The 13,872-nt window shown below is 43.8% G+C and overlaps 1 protein-coding gene across 1 annotated transcript in view; it reads left to right on the plus strand.

Moving 5' to 3' along the window:
- The window catches only part of CNTNAP4 (contactin associated protein family member 4), a 440,483-nt gene that overhangs the window by 207,846 nt on the left and 218,765 nt on the right, over positions 1-13,872 (plus strand). The window lies entirely within an intron of this gene.

Consider the following 13,872-nt stretch of genomic DNA (forward strand, 5'->3'; position numbering starts at 1 on the left):
TTACTTCAGTTTGTAACCTTGGATTCTTAAAAAAAAACTTAAAATTAATTTTTGCCTAATCCAGAGGCTGTTTTTCAAAACTCATTTTCAATTTAGCACTGTAAAAGCAAACATTCCCTGCTTAGCTATACCAGAATATTTGTATAGGGTATTTTAACCTTTTCTTCATATAGGTATTTTGCAACTAAACTGTGCCCCTTTTTCTGGGGATATTTTCTTTAAAACTTTTACTCACAAATAACATTGCAATGATTGATTTTTTACACATGATTTGTTCTATTATAGGAACATAAAATATGGAACTAGAATATGGGATATGCTACATCCCCTGATTGCAACAATTATTATTATTATTTTATTATTATTATTGCCATTTATATAGCACCAACAGATTCCGTAGCGCTTTACAATATTATGAGAGGGGCGATTTAACTATAAATAGGACAATTACAAAAAACTTACAGGAACGATATGTTGGAGAGGACCCTGCTCAAACGAGTTTACATTCTATAGGAGGTGGGGTCTAAAACACAATAGGACAGGAATTTGCTATCAAATAAGGTGGGAGTGAGGCAGAGCTGGAGGAGAGAGTAGAGTGCTGCCCTTTAGGAGAGCACAAGAGACAGGTATGTGAGGTAGAGGTTAGTCTGGGAGGCCATAAGCTTTCCTAAAGAGATGGGTTTTAAGGCACTCTTTAAAAGATGCAAGACTAGGGGAGAGTCTGATGGTGGTAGGCAGGCTATTCCATAGGAAGGGAGCAGCCCGTGAGAAGTCCTGCAAGTGTGAGTTGGCCATATGGGTGTGAACAACGGACAGGAGGTGGTCACGGGCAGAGCGGAGAGACCGAGAAGGGACATACCTATGGATCTGTGAGGAGATATAAGAGGGGCTAGAGTTGTTCAGTGTTTTATAGGTGTGAATTAGTACCTTGAATTGACTCCCATAGCATACAGGAAGCCAATGTAAGGCCTGACAGAGGGGTGAGGTGTGAGAGAACCAACTAGAGAGGAAAATCAGTCTGGCGGCAGCGCTCATTATGGACTGTAGCTGTGCAGTACGGCTACAATACCATACATATATTTATTTGAGTTTTATTACTCTAGTCTCAAAACTTTGCTAGGCATGTGTTATTTAAGAAAGTGTAGAAACCCACCAAATTATAATTTTCATAATTGTTACTATCAATCCCTGCCACATTACAGCCAAAATGTAATATTGTCGGGTAAGTTTTTGTTTAAAAGTGGTTTAATATGTTTAAATAAACCTTGAAAATATTTTTTTTAACATATTAAAGTATTAAAAATATATAATATATAAAAATATATCAATATATCAAAAATATCAAAATATTACAAAATTCTAATATTTTTCCTAATGTGAAATAATTTTAAATGTTTATCCCAAAACATTAAATCATTTGCCAAGCTTACCTAACAATATTAAATTGGAGCCTATGTGTTTAAAGTTTTCTCTTGTACTTCACTTGCACCAGTTATATTGTGACTTTGGTTTTAGCTATAGTGTAACCACAGTTGTCTAATAGACAAGTTTGGTTTCTGCTTCATTCACCGATTACAATATAACTTGGCTAGTTTTGCTTCCATTTGACACTTTTTTTTTAGCTAATTCTACACAATTCTAGTTCAGGGAAAAAAAAAATGTTAAGCTTGCTTTTGTGATTCTTTCCATACTTTGCATACAATAATGCTTTGGTCGTAAAAAAATGATAAGAAGATAACTTTTGCAGTGATCACATATGGTATATAGCCCAAAGTATATTTGACATTTAACATGCAATATTTTATTGAAAAAAACTGAATAACTGAATATAAATATATTGAGCTGGATTCTCTCAACAGAGTACAAGTTTAGTCTGCTTTCTGAATAGCAGATATACACTTGACTTATATGGAGGAATTGTTATTTAGCAAGCAGGCTAAACAGTTACTCTGCTAAGAGAATCCAGTCCAGTATGTCCACATTGTAGTTTTCAGTAAGTAGTTTTCTGTTAACATATATACCCCTAATCAGTAGAAGATACTCTCAATTGTCTATCAATAGTGTTGTCGCGAACCCGAAATTTTCGGTTCGCGAACGGCGAACGCGAACTTCCGCAAATGTTCGCGAACCGGCGAACCGCGCGAACCGCCATTGACTTCAATGGGCAGGCGAATTTTAAAACCAACAGGGACTCTTTCTGGCTACAAAAGTGATGGAAAAGTTGTTTCAAGGGGACTAACACCTGGACTGTGGCATGCCGGAGGGGGATCCATGGCAAAACTCCCATGGAAAATTGCACAGTTGATGCAGAGTCTGCTTTTAATCCATAAAGGGCAGAAATCACCTAACATTGACACCTGTCCTCAAAGTCCTGCCCTGATACACACTGACACAGAGCAGAATAGAGACTGTTCCCCGTCCTCAGAGACCATGATACACACTGACACAGAGCAGAATAGAGACTGTTACCCCTACATAGGGTCACTTGGCAGATATGGCGGGGTCGTGGGAGGGGGAGGATGACTTTCACCTCTTCCCCTGTTACATTCCCGTTGTGCTGTGACATCACCCTTATACGCTGTGTAAAGGATACTATTTAATTTGATCAGCATGGCCACTTGAGTTTTTATAGTTTTCACGCTGCTTGTAGTTTATATATGGTTCACAAAAATCAAACAAACGATAAAGTAAACGTGTAAGGATTCAGAATATTCTTTCAAACCCATACACATTGTGTGTACGCTTTTTTTTGTCTTAAGTTTGTGGCTTTAAAGAGGTTTACGTTGTTTCTATGATGTGCATAACATGTTCTTGTAAATGTTTGTTAAATTTTTCCTGGAATTGTAATTTTTCAATCTGAATAAAGATAGTCAAATCCCTGATACACACTGACACAGAGCAGAATAGGGACTGTTCCCCCTACATAGGGTCACTTGGCAGATATGGATTGACACCTATCCTAATGATCCCTGATACACACTGACACAGAGCAGAATAGAGACTGTTCCCCCTACATAGGGTCACTTGGCAGACATGGATTGACACCTGTCCTCAAAACCCCTGATACACATTGACACAGAGCAGAATAGGGACTGTTCCCCCTACATAGGGTCACTTGGCAGATATGGATTGACACCTGTCCTCAAAACCCCTGATACACACTGACACAGAGCAGAATAGGGACTGTTCCTCCTACATAGGGTCACTTGGCAGATATGGATTGACACCTGTCCTCAAAACCCCTGATACACACTGACACAGAGCAGAATAGGGACTGTTCCCCCTACATAGGGTCACTTGGCAGATATGGATTGACACCTGTCCTCAAAACCCCTGATACACACTGACACAGAGCAGAATAGGGACTGTTCCCCCTACATAGGGTCACTTGGCAGATATGGATTGACACCTGTCCTCAAAACCCCTGATACACACTGACACAGAGCAGAATAGAGACTGTTCCCTGTCCACAGAGACCATGATACACACTGACACAGAGCAGAATAGAGACTGTTCACCGTCCACAGAGACCATGATACACACTGACACAGAGCAGAATAGAGACTGTTCCCCGTCCACAGAGACCATGATACACACTGACACAGAGCAGAATAGAGACTGTTCCCCGTCCACAGAGACCATGATACACACTGACACAAAGCAGATTAGAGACTGTTCCCCGTCCACAGAGACCATGATACACACTGACAAAGAGCAGAATAGAGACTGTTCCCCGTCCACAGAGACCATGATACACACTGACACAGAGCAGAATAGAGACTGTTCCCCGTCCACAGAGACCATTATACACACTGACAAAGAGCAGAATAGAGACTGTTCCCCGTCCACAGAGACCATGATACACACTCACACAGAGCAGAATAGAGACTGTTCCCCGTCCACAGAGTCCATGATACACACTGACACAGAGCAGAATAGAGACTGTTCCCCGTCCACAGAGACCATGATACACACTGACACAGAGCAGAATAGAGACTGTTCCCCGTCCACAGAGACCATGATACACACTGACACAGAGCAGAATAGAGACTGTTCCCCGTCCACAGAGTCCATGATACACACTGACACAGAGCAGAATAGAGACTGTTCCCCGTCCACAGAGACCATGATACACACTGACACAGAGCAGAATAGAGACTGTTCCCTGTCCACAGAGACCATGATACACACTGACACAGAGCAGAATAGGGACTGTTACCCCTACATAGGGTCACTTGGCAGGTATGGATTGACATCTGTCCTCAAAGCCCATGATACACACTGGGGGGAGCTACTGTCCTCCCCAACCCCTGCGCGGTGGGTGGGGGCCATTAATCACAATGGGGGGACCTACTGTCCTCCCCCCCTCGGCCCCCACCCCTGCGCGGTGGGTGGGGGCCATAAATCACAATGGGGGGGCCTACTTTCCTCCCTCCCGGCCCCCATCCCTGCGCGGTGGGTGGGGGGCATAAATCACAATGGGACGGACCTACTGATAGGAGTGGAGTATTGTTCATATCAGTTTAATACCTTCCGCGTCTCCTATCAGTGGGAGTGTATATGGCAGCCATTTTAGGAACCGCACACCTGGGACCCGAGCAAGGTCACCTCGTTCAAGCTGCTCTGGTTCCTTGATGAGCCAGCTGCCCGTGAGTTAACATGTCCCGTGGAGAAGCACTCTGTCCTGTAAAGCCTCACCACAAAAAAATTAAATAAATAACAGCACTCGGAGTGGTGAGTTTAGTAAATGTTCATATCAGTTTAATACCTTCCGCGTCTCCTATCAGTGGACGTGTATATGGCAGCCATTTTAGGAACCGCACACCTGGGACCCGAGCAAGGTCACCTCTTTCAACAGGCGACAAGATATGGCCCTGTAAAACTCTCCTGGATATTATGTACAATTTCTATGGATATGGCATTGATTTATGTAACAGGGAGATGGAAGAAGATGCTTGGTCGGTCCTCTTACTTGAAATTTGGGGCACTGCGCGGGCAAGCTAATGTGCCACCAGATAGGAGTGGTGAGTTTAGTATTGTTCATATCAGTTTAATACCTTCCGCGTCTCCTATCAGTGGACGTGTAAATGGCAGAGATTTTTAATTGTTGAATCACCTCCCCTTTTTAGGCCATCTTGGAGGATTTTTTTTTGGTTTGGTTTTTGAAGCCACAGTGCTGCACCAGTGGGCCTAAAAATTAGGCATGTACACGTGCCTGAAAAATTTGGTATTGTTGCAGCCGCTGCTGTAGCAGAGGCCAGAAAAATTGATGTTTGTGTCACAGGCAGAAAGTGCCCTAAAACATGGCGGCTTGAACCCTAGTTGGTGGCGGATAAGTCACGCAAGTCAAACGTCATTCAGAGCTAAAATACAGCAGCGTGTGGACCATTTTTAGCTCAAGGCAGCTCATCTCATCAGGCCTTTTTTAATCGAATGTATCGCCCAGTGTCAGTCCCTTCGGGATCCATCCCTCATTCATCTTAATAAAGGTGAGGTAATCTAGACTTTTTTGACCTAGGCGACTTCTCTTCTCAGTGACAATACCTCCTGCTGCACTGAAGGTCCTTTCTGACAGGACACTTGAAGCGGGGCAGGCCAGAAGTTCTATCGCAAATTGGGATAGCTCAGGCCACAGGTCAAGCCTGCACACCCAGTAGTCAAGGGGTTCATCGCTCCTCAGAGTGTCGATATCTGCAGTTAAGGCGAGGTAGTCTGCTACCTGTCGGTCGAGTCGCTCTCTGAGGGTGGATCCCGAAGGGCTGTGGCGATGCATAGGACTTAAAAAGGTCCGCATGTCCTCCATCAACAACACGTCTTTAAAGCGTCCTGTTCTTGCCGGCGTGGTCGTGGGAGGAGGAGGAGGAGGATGACTTCCACCTCTCCCCCTGTTAGATTCCCGTTGTGCTGTGACATCACCCTTATACGCTGTGTAAAGCATACTTTTTAATTTATTTTGCAAATGCTGCATCCTTTCCGACTTGTTGTAATTCGATAACATTTCCGCCACTTTCTGCTTATACCGGGGGTCTAGTAGCGTGGACACCCAGTACAGGTCGTTCTCCTTCAGCCTTTTTATACGAGGGTCCCTCAACAGGCAGGACAGCATGAAAGACCCCATTTGCACAAGGTTGGATGCCGAGCTACTCATTTCCCGTTCCTCCTCCTCATTGATGTCATTGAAGGTATGTTCTTCCCCCCAGCCACGTACAACACCACGGGTACCAGATAGGTGACAACGAGCACCCTGGGATGCCTGTTGTGTTTGGTCTTGCTCCTCCTCCTCCTCCTCACAGCTACAATCCTCCTCTGACTCCTCTTCCTCACAATCCTCTTCCAGCGTTGCCGCAGGTCCAGCAAGCGATGCTGATAAGGCTGTTTCTGGTGGTGATGGTGACCACAACTCTTCCTCTTCCTCTTCACGCTCATCTACAGCCTGATCCAGCACTCTTCGCAGGGCACGCTCCAGGAAGAAAACAAATGGTATGATGTCGCTGATGGTGCCTTCGTTGCGACTGACTAGGTTTGTCACCTCCTCAAAAGGACGCATGAGCCTACAGGCATTGCGCATGAGCATCCAGTAACGTGGCAAAAAAATTCCCAGCTCCCCAGAGGCTGTCCTAGCACCCCGGTCATACAAATATTCATTAACAGCTTTTTCTTGTTGGAGCAGGCGGTCGAACATTAGGAGTGTTGAATTCCAACGTGTAGGGCTGTCGCAAATCAAGCGCCTCACTGGCATGTTGTTTCGCCGCTGGATATCGGCAAAGTAAGCCATGGCCGTGTAGGAACGCCTGAAATGGTCACACACCTTCCTGGCCTGCTTCAGGACGTCCTGTAAGCCTGTGTACTTATGCACAAAGCGTTGTACGATCAGATTACACACATGTGCCATGCCCAACTTCAATGCCGCTATCAAATTTTTTCCGTTGTCACACACCACTTTGCCGATATCCAGTTGCTGCGGAGTCAGCCACTTTTCCACCTGTGCGTTCAGGGCGGACAGGAGTGCTTGTCCGGTGTGACTCTCTGCTTTCAAGCAAGTCAAACCCAAGACGGCGTGACACTGCCGTATCCGGGATGTGGAATAGTACCTGGGGAGCTGGGGGGGTGCCGTTGATGTGGAGCAAGACGCAGCAGCAGAAGAGGACTCAGCTGAGGAGGTTATGGAAGAGGATGGAGTAGGAGGAGTAGAGGAGGTGGCAGCAGGACTGCCTGCAATTCGTGGCGGTGTCACCAACTCCTCTGCAATGCCACGCATTCCTTGCTTGTCAGCCGTCAGCAGGTTTACCCAATGCGCAGTATAGGTGATATACCTGCCCTGACCATGCTTTGCAGACCAGGTATCAGTGGTCAGATGGACCCTTGCCCCAACACTGTGTGCCAGACATGCCATGACTTCCTTTTGCACAATCGAGTACAAGTTGGGGATTGCCTTTTGTGAAAAGAAATTCCGGCCGGGTACCTTCCACTGCGGTGTCCCAATAGCTACAAATTTTTTGAACGCCTCAGACTCAACCAGATTGTATGGTAAATGCTGGCGGGCTAATAGTTCGGACAAGCCAGCTGTCAGACGCTGGGCAAGGGGGTGACTTGGTGACATTGGCATCTTACGCTCAAACATGTCCTTGACAGACACATGACTGTGGGCAGATGAGCGGGAACTGCTTAAGGCGGGAGACGGAGTGGCGAATGGTTGAGAGGGGGCAAGAAGGACAGCAGTGGTTGACGTGGCTGAAGATGCTAGACCAGGAGGAGGATGGCGACTTAGAGTAGGCGTGCTGCTTGTACTCATGTGTTGATCCCATAGGCGTTTGTGATGTGAGATCATGTGCCTACGCAAAGCAGTTGTACCTAGGTGGGTGTTGGACCTCCCACGACTCAGTTTCCTTTGGCACAGGTTGCAAATGGCATCGCTGTTGTCCGAGGCAGACACACAAAAAAAATGCCACACTGCTGAGCTCTGCAATGACGGCATTCTGGTGGTGGACACAGCATGCGTTGATTGGCGTGCTGTCGGGCTGACCCCGGGTGCCAATGCATGCTGTCTGACTGTGCCACTAGCTCCTTGCGACGACCCCCCCTTGCTTCCAACTCGTCTCCTCCTCCTCTCTGTCTCCCCATCTGAACTTTCGCCCTGTTCTTCTTCTTGCCGAGCGGGCACCCACGTGACATCCATGGACGCATCGTCATCATCAACCGCTTCGCTTGTATCTGACAACTCAGAAAAGGAAGCAGCAGCGGGTACAACATCATCATCATCACACCGTACCTCCATGTGTTTAATGCTGCCTGCCTGAGACATATCCCTGTTATCTACATCCTCTAGCAATAATGGTTGCGCATCACTCATTTCTTCAAACGGGTGTGTGAATAACTCCTCTGACATACCAAGTAAAGCGGCTGTGGTGCTAGTTTTGGTGGTGGCGGCAGGCGGGTGAGTGCTATCTTGAGAGGTGCCTGAAGCTAAGCTGGAGGAGGATGGTGCGTCAAGGTTCCGAGCGGAGGCTGTACAAGATTGGGTGTCCTGTGTTAGCCAGTCAACTATGTCCTCAGAACTTTTCAAGTTCAGGGTACGTGGCTTCTGAAAACTGGGCATTATTCTAGGGCAAAAGGGAATCACAGCACCACGACCACGACGGCCCCTGCGGGGTGGCCTGCCTCTGCCTGTCATTTTTTTTGGGATTAGTGGTACTATGCGTGCAAGCTACTGTGAGACCAGATATGATTGGCAATGTGAACTGTAACAGTTCTGCAGAGCACACACTGTCGGCCTGACACACCCGCTTGAAGACAAGTAACTGCTATTCAATCTATAACAGTGAAAAACAAATGTTCTTTGTAAAAGCACGCTATAGAGACACCAGATATGATTGGCAATGTGCACTTGAACAGTTCTGCAGAGCACACACTGTAGGCCTGACACACCCGCTTGAAGACAAGTAACTGCTATTCAATCTATAACAGTGAAAAAGAAAATTTGGTTTTAAAAGCATGCTCTAGAGACACCAGATATGATTGGCAACTGTCAAAGCACGCTGGCACAGGTCTGCAGAGCACACGCTGAAGGAAGGACTGACAGAGCCGCTTGAAGGACACTGACTGGCTGCTATTAGCTTACACTAGAAACCTTTTTTCTTTGTAAAAGCACGCTATCAAGACACCAGATATGATTGGCAATGTGCACTTGATCAGTTCTGCAGAGCACACACTGTAGGCCTGACACACCCGCTTGAAGACAAGTAACTGCTATTCAATCTATAACAGTGAAAAAAAATTTGGTTTTAAAAGCACGCTATAGAGACACCAGATATGATTGGCAATGTGCACTGGAACAGTTCTGGAGAGCACACACTGAAGGAAGGACTGACAGAGCCACTTGAAGGACACTGACTGGCTGCTATTAGCTTACACTAGAAACCTTTTTTCTTTGTAAAAGCACGCTATAGAGACACCAGATATGATTGGCAATGTACACTTGAACAGTTCTGCAGAGCACACACTGTAGGCCTGACAAACCCGCTTGAAGACAAGTAACTGCTATTCAATCTATAAAAGTGAAAAAAAAAATTTGGTTTTAAAAGCACGCTATAGAGACACCAGATATGATTGGCAATGTGCACTGGAACAGTTCTGGAGAGCACACGCTGAAGGAAGGACTGACAGAGCCGCTTGAAGGACACTGACTGGCTGCTGTTAGCTTACACTAGAAACCTTTTTTCTTTGTAAAAGCACGCTATAGAGACACCAGATATGATTGGCAACTGTCAAAGCACGCTGGCACAGGTCTGCAGAGCACACGCTGAAGGAAGGACTGACAGAGCCGCTTGAAGGACACTGACTGGCTGCTATTAACTTACACTAGAAACCTTTTTTCTTTGTAAAAGCACGCTATAGAGACACCAGATATGATTGGCAACTGTCAAAGCACGCTGGCACAGGTCTGCAGAGCACACGCTGAAGGAAGGACTGACAGAGCCGCTTGAAGGACACTGACTGGCTGCTATTAGCTTACACTAGAAACCTTTTTTCTTTGTAAAAGCATGCTATAGAGACACCAGATATGATTGGCAACTGTCAAAGCACGCTGGCACAGGTCTGCAGAGCACACGATGAAGGAAGGACTGACAGAGCCGCTTGAAGGACACTGACTGGCTGCTATTAGCTTACACTAGAAACCTTTTTTCTTTGTAAAAGCACGCTATAGAGACACCAGATATGATTGGCAATGTGCACTTGAACAGTTCTGCATAGTACACACTGTAGGCCTGACACACCCGCTTGAAGACAAGTAACTGCTATTCAATCTATAACAGTGAAAAATAAATTTTGGTTTTAAAAGCACGCTATTGAGACACCAGATATGATTGGCAATGTGCACTGGAACAGTTCTGCAGAGCACACGCTGAAGGAAGGACTGACAGAGCCGCTTGAAGGACACTGACTGGCTGCTATTAGCTTACACTAGAAACCTTTTTTCTAAAGAGACACCAGATATGATTGGCAACTGTCAAAGCACGCTGGCACAGGTCTGCAGAGCACACGCTGAAGTAGGCCTGACACCCAGACGCTTGCAGACAACTAACTGCTCTTCTATTACAGTGAAAAAAAATTATTTATTTTAAATGTAAAGCTTAACCTATTGTTAAAACAGATATGAGTGGTGGCACTGACTGTGCAAATGGGCAAGGCATCCAACCTGACACAGAAGCTGGCAGGCAGGCAGGCAACTGCTCTTCTATTACAGTGAAAAAAAAAATATTTATTTTAAATGTAAAGCTTAACCTATTGTTAAAACAGATATGAGTGGTGGCACTGACTGTGCAAATTGGCAAGGCATCCAACCTGACACAGAAGCTGGCAGGCAGGCAACTGCTCTTCTATTACAGTGAAAAAAAATTATTTCTTTTAAATGTAAAGCTTAACCTATTGTTAAAACAGATATGAGTGGTGGCACTGACTGTGCAAATGGGCAAGGCATCCAACCTGACACAGAAGCTGGCAGGCAGGCAACTGCTCTTCTATTACAGTGAAAAAAATATATTTTATTTTAAATGTAAAGCTTAACCTATTGTTTAAACAGATATGAGTGGTGGCACTGACTGTGCAAATGGGCAAGGCATCCAACCTGACACAGAAGCTGGCAGGCAGGCAACTGCTCTTCTATTACAGTGAAAAAAAAATATTTATTTTAAATGTAAAGCTTAACCTATTGTTAAAACAGATATGAGTGGTGGCACTGGGCAAATAGGCACAGTATCCAATGTGAACCTCACACAGAAGCTGGCAGGCAGGCACCTGCAATTACATTACACAGGAAAAAAAAAAGTTTGCCCAATGATGACGAATAGGGGGCGGATCGAACTGCGCATGTGTCCGCCCGCCGCGGCGAACGCAAACACGCTAAGTTTGCCGGGAACTGTTCGCCGGCGGACAGTTCGGTACATCACTATCTATCAAGAATATTATGCACAACATAACAAAATACATTATTTTAACATGGTAATGCCCTCTCCAATCTCTGTGTTTGCAGCAGAAATTAATTTCACTATTTTATATTTAATGTCTCATTAAAAACATTTTAATTGGTAGAAGTATAACTTACTCAGGCAGCTGATCTGATTATTTTACTCTCGCTACCTAAGAGTCCCATTGAAATCCAAACCACTTGAGACCTAAGTGATTGTTGTTTTCTATTGCTAATTATACAGGAGTCATGCTAACACTCAAAAATTGTAGCATTTCCCAAGAAACAGCAAAACTGTCTTCTTGGTAGTTTCGGATAAAAACACGTACAATGCATCTACCATTGTTTTTTTTTTTACAAGTATAAGATAAAAATATTTAAGCTATCATATCGAAACATTCAACATTGAAGTTTATGTCTATCCAGTTTGGATTCCAATATTGTAGAATGGGTAAGGCAGTGGTGTAGTGACAGGCAACAGATAGTTGTAGTCAATGGAGTATATTCGAAGCATGGGCTTGTCACCAGTGGGGTACCTCAGGGATCTGTACTTGGACCCATTCTCTTTAATATTTTTATTAGTGATATTGCAGAAGGTCTTGATGGTAAGGTGTGTCTTTTTGCTGATGATACTAAGATATGTTACAGGGTTGATGTTCCAGGAGGGATAAGCCAAATGGCAAATGATTTAGGTAAACTAGAAAAATGGTCAGAGTTGTGGCAACTGACATTTAATGTGGATATGTGCAAGATAATACATCTTGGACATAAAAACCCAAGGGCAGAGTACAGAATATTTGATAGAGTCCTAACTTCAACATCCAAGGAAAGGGATTTAGGGGTGATTATTTCTGATGACTTAAAGGTAGGCAGACAATGTAATAGAGCAGCAGGAAATACTAGCAGAATGCTTGGTTGTATAGGGAGAGGTATTAGTAGTAGGAAGAGGGAAGTGCTCATGCCATTGTACAGAACAGTGGTGAGACCTCACTAGGAGTATTGTATGTAGTACTGGAGACCGTATCTCCACAAGGATATTGATACTTTAGAGAGAGTTCAGAGAAGGGCTACTAAACTGCTTCATGGTTTGCAGGATAAAACTTACAAGGAAAGGTTAAAGGAACTTAACATGTATAGCTTTGAGGAAAGACTAGACAGGAGGGATTTGATAGAAACATTTGAATATATAAAGAAAATCAACACAGTAAAGGAGGACACTATATTTAAAAGAAGAAAAACTACCACAACAAGAGGACATAGTCTTAAATTAGAGGGACAAAGGTTTAAAAATAATATCAGAAAGTATTACTTTACTGAGAGGGTAGTGAATATGTGGAATAGCCTTCCAGCTGAAATGGTAGAGGTTAACACAGTAAAGGAGTTTGAGCATGCATGGGATAGGCATAAGGCTATCCTAACTATAAGATAAGGCCAGGGACTAATGAAAGTATTTAGAAAATTGGGCAGACTAGAAGGGCCCAATGGTTTTTATCTGCCATCACATTCTATGTTTCTATGTTTCTAAGTATGAAACAAAAAAAGAGCTGAATTAGTACAATTAATTTTGCAAATCCCTGATTTCTGACAATTCATGCTTTAGTAAATAAATATGCCTATATTCTTTGTCTCCTTATGATTTTCCAGGAATTGTCATTCTCAAAAAATATTTTTCAGTTCTCAGTTTCAATGTGTTGCAACAATTCATTTATAAAGTAAAACATTTCTGTTAGTCAGTTTAAAGATTGTACTTTTATATTTGCATGTGCATGAGGAAATTTTTCACACATTATTCGTAGTAAACTATGGAAAATTTACATTATTAATTATATTATTTCATTATTCAATATTTGCTTTATTATTAAGTCATTTTAAAACATTTTAGTGGTATAACGCAGTTCATAATCTTAAAAGGAAATGTCATCCAGATATATGGATAAAAAAAAGTAAAACGTATATATATATATATATATATATATATATATATATATTTATATATATATAATGAACTGGAACTGCACTCACGGTCTTCCAATGTAATAAATTCTTTATTGCATCAAAATCAAAAATCAACGTTTTGGTCCGCACAGGGACCTTCCTCAGGATAAAGTGACAATTGCAATACATACCAAACCCCCATATATACCCCCCCAATAACATAAAACAATAACTTACCCCAGGTGTGTGTCATTCAGTCTGGCGTCTTCCCCGTGTGTCTGCGCATGTGCGCTTACGCCACGCCCCCATGTCGACGTCTAACGCCCACGTGATGACGTGGTGAAACACTGTTACCTTAGTGATGTTGATGCCATCTCCCAGGCAACCCGCTGTATACACTTAGACAGCCGGGCATCCTTGGTGGCTAACAAAAATATAATGTGTGGACCAAAACGTTGATTTTTGATTTTGAT

This window comes from Pelobates fuscus, chromosome 5 (genome assembly GCF_036172605.1).
Source record: "Pelobates fuscus isolate aPelFus1 chromosome 5, aPelFus1.pri, whole genome shotgun sequence".
NCBI lineage: Eukaryota > Metazoa > Chordata > Amphibia > Anura > Pelobatidae > Pelobates > Pelobates fuscus.